This window comes from Silene latifolia, chromosome 10, assembly GCF_048544455.1.
Source record: "Silene latifolia isolate original U9 population chromosome 10, ASM4854445v1, whole genome shotgun sequence".
In the NCBI taxonomy this organism is placed as follows: Eukaryota; Viridiplantae; Streptophyta; class Magnoliopsida; order Caryophyllales; family Caryophyllaceae; genus Silene; species Silene latifolia.
This window is the reverse complement of record NC_133535.1, coordinates 155,907,825-155,915,937: the sequence shown is the minus strand read 5'-3', so window position 1 is coordinate 155,915,937 and position 8,113 is coordinate 155,907,825.

The window sequence follows — 8,113 nt, the reverse complement described above, 5'->3', positions numbered from 1 at the left end:
GATGGGAGTATGGTCCGCGGAGGTTTTAACCTCCAACCGGATTACTTTGCGCGCCCCGTTTTCCCGCCTATGCCCGAGTCTAGACCGGGGGGCATGATGCCCAATGGCTAGGAGGAGTTCGGCCTTATTTTGCTAGTGATGCGGGTGCGTCGGGTTCCGGTGGTGGTTTCACGGGAGGAGATAGCGGCGTGATGAATATGAGTGGTGATTTCACGGATGGTTTTCCGGGTATCGGCGGTAGTGGAGGTAACTTCACCTTCAACCCCGACGATTTGATTCAAGGCTCCGACTTTACTACCGGAGATAACAATGATGAAGATGATGATGATGAGATGGGGTCTTAGTCCCCGAATTGATGTTTTTTTTATCCTCCCTTTTCAATCCAAAGCCTTTGGTATGCTCCTCAAAATCAATCCAAATGACAAGTATGATCTCTCCCTTTTATCCAAATTTCTCATTCATGTTTAAATTTTTCGCATGCATTTAGTTGATAAAGCATTTAGTTGCATCATATAGGATTGCATTAGATTTCAATTTTGTAATATATTGTCACATTTAGTAATTGCATTCACTTAGCCTAATTTGCATTGTCATTTCAATTTAGCATATAGAATAGAGCATGCATTGCATTTTCAAAATAAAAACCAACTAAAAATTGAAAAATGACAAAAACCACCAAAAACATGTTAATTAATTTCACTATTATGCCCTCCCATGTCTATAAATAAGTGTGGGGAGGGCCTAAAAAAAAACAAAAACATGTCTTTAAATTTGTACTCCCTCCACACATTTATTTCCATTTGGAAATAATGTAAATAAATAAGTGTGGGGAGGGAGTTCTCATATAAAAAACCCCAAAAATATGTCTTTTAATTTTTCAAAACCAAAAAAATCACAAAAATATGTTATTTTCCCTTTGAAAAATCAAAAATCAAAAAAAATATGTTCATTTCTTTTTCTTATTCACTCCCTATGCTTTTGTCCATTGAGGACAATGTACATCTCAAGTGTGGGGAGGGAAATATCCACTCTTGTGAATATTTGTTTATAATTGTAAATGTTTATAAATTAGATAAAATGCCTAAAAATTGAAAAATTTCTGAAAATTCAAAAAATTTTGCATTGTATATATATGTTTTGTTTAACCTTTTGGCTTGGCGCATTGACCACTTGAGGCAAAAGGGAGCTTGAAGACCGCTTGGTATAATCCTTCCTATCTCTTGCTCCTTTTTACTATTCTTTCTTTTTGGTATCTTTGATATTTTGAAGGAGAATGGGAATTTTGTTGCTGTGGGTGTCTCCTTGGGAGACCGTTTGGAATTTTGGTGTTGATGTGCTGCTAGGCTTAGCCAATTTGTTGCACGTTTCATTTCATGTTTATTTAAATTTCCGCATGCATTTGTTCACATGTAAATATTTGTTGCATTTCTTTCTTCTGCATTGAGTTTGTAAATAAGTTTTTAAGGAAGAACATGGTCAAAGGAAGGGAACCAAGTGCCCCCATGATGAACTAATGTGCCCAATAGTGCCTTTCCCCTCCTCGTGACTCGCGCCCGTGGCCTCTTAGTTAGCCGAGGAAGGAGGGCTTGACCAATGAGTTTGGACCGATCTTGTGAGACCTAGGGCCGTAGACTAGACCTTTGGCTCGACTCAGCTACTCAAAGGTAAGGGTAGAGCCTCCTAGGGCGGGTACATTCATACCCCGCCCTCATCTAGGTTCGAGAGTAGGTCTCCTCGCGAGGCGTGTCACATCATTACGCATAAGTGTGTCGCATCGTCCTTAGATCATGAAATTGCATTTCATTTTTGTGCATATGATATGAAGCAAAAATCAGTTTTTATGAACCTCTCATAGCCAAATAGCCTTGTTTTATTCCCTACATTGTTTCCCTTTTTGATTCACCCCCTTTGAGCTTAGCCTTTTCATTTGGCAAACCCACCAAAATAGCTACATTCCCATAACCACCCTCCCTTAATCAAGAATTGGTCGGTTTTTGTAGTTGTGTTGTAGGAGGTGATTTGGGGATAGTGATGGATAGTACACATATCCATTTGGGTCGGAATTCGGTATGGTTTGGCTTTATTTATAAATAAGAGGTTTCGAAAAAAAAAAAGGAAATGAAAAACAAAATAGAAAAGTGAAAAAAGTCATGAAAAATCCAAAAAAATGAGTTAGTTGTGTTGTATATATTTGTTTGTTGTCAAGAAAAAGAAAAAGGCAAGCAACACCCCTACTCATCATTTAAAGGGGTAGAAAAAGCCGTTGCTAAATAAAAAGGGGCAAATTGATGTTTTTCCAAAATGAGTCGGGTTTACACAATTTTTGCATAACTTGGGAAACCGAGTCGTTGTTACGGTGTAGACGTTACCATTTGTTGAAATAAAAGGAGTTTTATCAAATTTTTCCTACTTGAGTTGGGTTTATGCAATTTTTGCATGGTTTTGGTCATCAATGCTATGATAGGGCATAGACGTATCTCATGTGTTGCAATAAGAGATGGGATGTGATGTGTCGACGATTCTTGATTTGAGCTCCACATGTCCAAACGGTGCTTGCACCAATCCCGTTTCGACCTTCTCCTAAGCCCCGTTGTAACCCTTGCTTCATGTTTTGTGCATTTTACCATTGTTTGCATTTCATTGGACATAGGTAGGTGTTACACATTAGATTGCGGGCACGTTTTCGCTAGTCGAGTTAGTTGAGTGATTTTGGTTACTTTTGGTCACAAAAATCACCTTGTTCTTTCATTGAGTGACGAGTGAAAACCGTGAGGATGTCGTTGCCTTAGTCTCCTTAGTCATGGGTCCTTTGGTTGAATCTTGTGTCGGTTTTGTAATTCTCGGCGGACTTGTCATTTCTTCCCTTTCCCCGCTCTTGAATTAGTTTCTTGAGCATTGGTCACACAAGGGTTGCTTTTGTCATATTTAGGGGGTTGGCACCTCAATTGGCACTTCTGAGACGGTACTCCCGACCGAGACCATGTTTTGTTGTTTGAAAAATCCGACCACTTAGATGAGGAAAGTGGATAATTTTGATTAGATGCATTCTACTTGTTGATTACGTGCTTTCATGATGAATGTGTCGAAAGTTTTGTAGCAAGACCCAACTTGCCTTGCAATAGGGCACTCTCCCCTCATGGGTGCCAAATTGTGAGTTGAAGGGGCGTTGAGTGCGCTAATACTCGATCGGCTTAAGTAGTAGTTTAGTTGAGTGATGCTTATATTGTGCATTCACTCTCCATATCTATCATAATAATGCTTTGTACATTTGGTTTAGGGACTTACTCGGGGACGAGTAAGGTTTAAGTGTGGGGAGGTTTGATATACGATTAATTTACTTCTAATTCCCTCTTTCTTTTATGCAAACCGACTCGTATCGAGTCGGTTTCGGGTGTTTTTCCTTGCATTTTGTGCCCAATGCCCGTACTTGTTACCTTGTGTATCCTTTTGTAGGAAACGATCCAAGTATGGAGAAATTGGGGCAAGAAAGGCACCCCATTGCCTTTACATGAAGAAGAGGTGAAGAAATGAAGTCTTTGTGTTTTGCCGGCAGACCGGCAGCCGGTCTAGCCACCGACAAAACACACCCCAGAGAATCACTCAGGATTTTGAAGAAAAGCTGAAGAAGGTGCTTTGCCGGCAGGCCGGCAACCGACCCACCGGTAAAGCACAACAAGTGGAATTAAAAGAAGAATTGGAGGAAAAACAAGCTTGGCCTCGCTGCCGGTATGAGCACCGGCAGCCGGTCAACCGGCATTTCACACATCAACAAAGAAGAGGAAGTCCTGAAGAATGTGTTTTGCCGGCAGGCCGGCAGCCGGCCCACCGGCAAAACACGGATGCCAGCAATTTTAAATCCTTGCACGGTTTTGCCGGTAGGTGCACCGGCATTACGCAACAGCTGCGGATTTGGGCTTTTCTCTCTTTTCCTCCTCTTTTCTTCTTAATCTTGTACAAGCCTATAAATACCCCTCTCCTTAAACCCTTTGACACACAACCCTAGATCCAGAATTTTTACCCTTTCAAGCTTTAAACTTTCTTAATCTCTTTGTTAATCTTTCTTTAATTAGAGAAGTTCTTCAATCAATTAGTGATTGAATTTGGGTTTGTAAGAAGATTGAAGGATTTCCTTCTTTATTAATTCTATCCAAATTCCTCTTTCACTACTTTGTTGGTATTAATTCTCTCCCTATTTTCATTTGTTTACATTTTGTTCTTCTCTTATGTTTGTTTGATTGTTTATGTTAAGGTTGTTGGTGTTGTTGTTTGTTGTTGTTAATTTCATCATTGTTTACCCTTTTCATTGTTCATCTTTCCTTTGTTTCTCTTTCAATTGTTCATCCTTGGGTAGTTGTCCTCAAAGACTTAATCTTTGAGTTGATTTGGTTAAAGATTGTGTCTTTAGGTTTAATCACTCTTGTTATTAGATTAAATCATCTTTCCTTACACCTATTGTTAGATTGTTGCATGTTTAGAAGTGAATTTCATCTTCCCACCATGTTTGTGACCAAAATTTCCATCTTTATTGTCTATTTTACAATTAGGATCATGATTAGTGAGTAGTCTCCCACTAGGGCTCGGTTTGACCCAACATGCGTAATTTCACTAATTGAATTTCATAAAGGCTAATTATTTGGGGAAATTGGTGATGGTAGGTTAGAGGATTGACTTGGTTTAAGGGTTGACTTTTGGGTAGTGTTGACTTACGACCCTTGACCACCAACGAGAGTTGGTTAGGTTGTGATTTGGATACCCGTGATTTGACCCTATTGTTGACCTTGGTTGAGACCGAAAGGGAGAACCGGGGTAGAACACCTCTAATCTAGCGTTTGAAATCGACCCTCGAGAGAGGGAGTGGGATGACCCGGGAATTGACGGTGCTTAATGACCTTAGCAAATATTGGACCACCTTGGGAATAATGCATGTTTTTGGGGTAGTCGGGTATTGAGTTAGGGATTCCGACCTTCGAACCCGAGAGGGGGGTTGGTGGGTAGCACTAGTGTCCTATTTCGAACCCGAGAGGGGGGTCTTAGGCGAATTAGAGTCGTCACCTCCTCACCTAACTACCCTTGTGATTAGCCTAGAGATTTGATTGTGTGGAATTACGATTTGATTGGGAAGAACCGAGTCTTAGGTTTTTAATCATTTGATTTACATCTATTTATTTTATCTTGCTCTTTCTTCTATTTCTTTATTTAGTTGTTTTACCTTGTTGTTGGTAGCTTTAGTATAACCTTCTCCCATTATTGTTGACTTAGCTAAACTATAGAGTTAAAACGATTAGTAATCTTCCTAGCTCCTTGTGGGATCGACCCTTAATAGTGTACAACGATAAAATCGTGCACTTGCGAGGTATAGCTTGATACCATCAGGCATACAAAAAACAGATTTAGTATAAAGAATGACGACACCAAATCATTCATGTGTACGCAGAAGAAACTTTATCTACATCATTATACTACACACCACACCAAAAAAAAAATCATTATACTACACAAGATTACACAAGTGAAGTTCTAATATATACATGCATTAATCTACCCTTTATCGATCGGTTTATTAGTCACATTCAATCCTCGAACAACCGAAAACATAATCAACAACTAAGTGATGAAAGCAACAATAATAAACATAAAATAACATGAAACATTAGCCCTATTTGTAATAACCAACGAAAGTGATAAAAATAATAAACTTTGAAAAAGCATATATACGTTAATATGTATGTAAAAATCCGGAATTTAAATTTCTTTTCTAGAGTTGAGTTAGGGACATTATTTTATCGCAAATTGTTTTGATACTAAAAAAAATTCCAACTCTTGTAGTATTATAATGCCCTATATGTGTCATTCGTACCTAAATTGTTTGGTGTTTTTGATCATTCTTACTCTATCTTCTGAGATGCCAACCACACTGATTCTTTAATACTGTGCTATGTTACTGTAGAAACCTCCATTGCTTCTGATCTGTTAATTACCGACATTGAATAAAATCAACTCTGTTTGAATGCTGCTATAATGGGGATTAATTAGTTTGAATGCTGCTATAATGGGGATTAATTAATTTGAATGCTTACCTTTTCCAATAGAATCATCGTCTGAAGACTTGTTCCGTGCTGAATTGGAAAACCGTGTTATACGCACTCAACTTCATATTAACCTGAAATGTTTACCAAATTACATTATCAGTATATTTGTATGGCCGTATATAAGCAAACATACAATTAGCATAACAATATACACATTAATACCCTAAACAAAATATGTACGTAAATACGGCAATTAGATAACAAAAAATTAAGAAGAAAAAGAGCCAAAAGCAACTAATCGTATGTTCTAATGGGACATGGAGGTAATTACTAATTACGTTTGTTTAGTGTTGTTATTATCATATGTGGTTTTAAATTGTATTGTATCTTAGATAGGATTCAAAAATAAAACTCAATCTTTTTTGTAATTTATTATATCTCTTATTTTATTAACTCAAAAATAATTATCTTCAGCTGAATTTATTAATAAAAATAAAAATCGTGTTTTAAAAAAGTTGGAGTCTCTAGAATTGCCTGAAAAAAGCCTCTTTTATATATATATACTAGATTTAATGCCCGTGCCATGCATGGGCCTAGAAATAATATCGTTTTATTTAATTGTTTTTTTAAGATCAAGAGTACATTATATCATAAAAATTGATTGTTTGGTGATTTTTTTATTAATGTCATGCTTTATACTAAAATAAAAAAATAATGTTTTTGCTGAAATCAAATCTATTCCATATTTTGATTATATGACAGTAATTGTCCCACTTTTCAAAGTGATGGCCGGAGTTTGAGCTTTTAGAGAGACTTTTTCTTACTTTTTTTACATAATTGTGACCTCATTTGTTATAAGCTTGGTTGGATTTGGGTTTTAACGTAAAAAAAATTGAAAATCTAACTTAGAATTTGATTCGGGAATGATTGAGTAGTGTACTCTGTACGACTACACCGAGTAAATAGTTTTAGAGTTTGTTTAGGACTTGAAATCACAGGCATTATCACATTAGAAGTTTGTTAAGATGAAAAAAACAATGTTATTAAGAATAAGTCTTCACTAAAACAGTTTTACAAAATTGTTGATCAAAGAATCTATGTACGTATTTCTTATCACATATAGAAGTTCTATGTTGCCATACTGAATGTATAATACTTTATTCATTCCCGAATCAAATTCTAAGTTACATTTTTATTTTTTTACGTTAAAACCCAAATTTAACCAAGCTTATAACAAAAGTCTCCCTAATGGCTCAAACTCCGGCCTTCACTTTGAAAAGTGGGACAACTACTGGCATACTAATCAAAATATGGAATTATCCTAACCAAGGAGCACTTTTTGCTTGTACATGTCTAAATTGTTGGGATTTAGGAGTGATAAATTTATACTCCCTCCATACCACACCAATGGTAACATTGAGAATCTTGATACTATTCATGGTTGTAGGGAATCTTTGATATTATTCTTAATCTATAAGACAAAATATAGTCATGTGAGATCTTGTTTGATTTATCGTCATGAATGCTATAAGAATATCAAATTTTTATAATTTTTAATAATGTGTAACTAAAGATATTCACGTTTCAAAACGTGTCTCGACAAGTGTGAAAAAGTCAATGTTAGCATTGGTGTGGTATGGATGGAGTAAATTTTAAGAGTTTAAAAAAATTGTACTTTGTACTCTATATATGAAAATAACCTTTCCTTAAAGAAGAATATAGATGAAGTCAATAAGAACATATCAAAAATACCAATAAACTTAATCTAGATTATGACTTATGAGTATAAATTTTTTTATGAGTAGACGTAAAACTGAACTAATAGTGTCTTTATGAAACGCTTTTGAGCAACGTGAGAGAGTCCAATTTTTATGAACTATCCAAACTATATGAATTTGGTTAAGAGATTATAATTGAGAAAACAAAAAACTAATGTGTCAATACATTAGTGACTTACGTCAAATTCCATAATAAATGCTAAAAATAGAAATATATTGGGACAATATTACTGGTTTTGTAAACTCTCCTAACGCGACAAATGAATGCTAACCACTTAAGATAAGATGGAAGCAAAGGTCCAATTA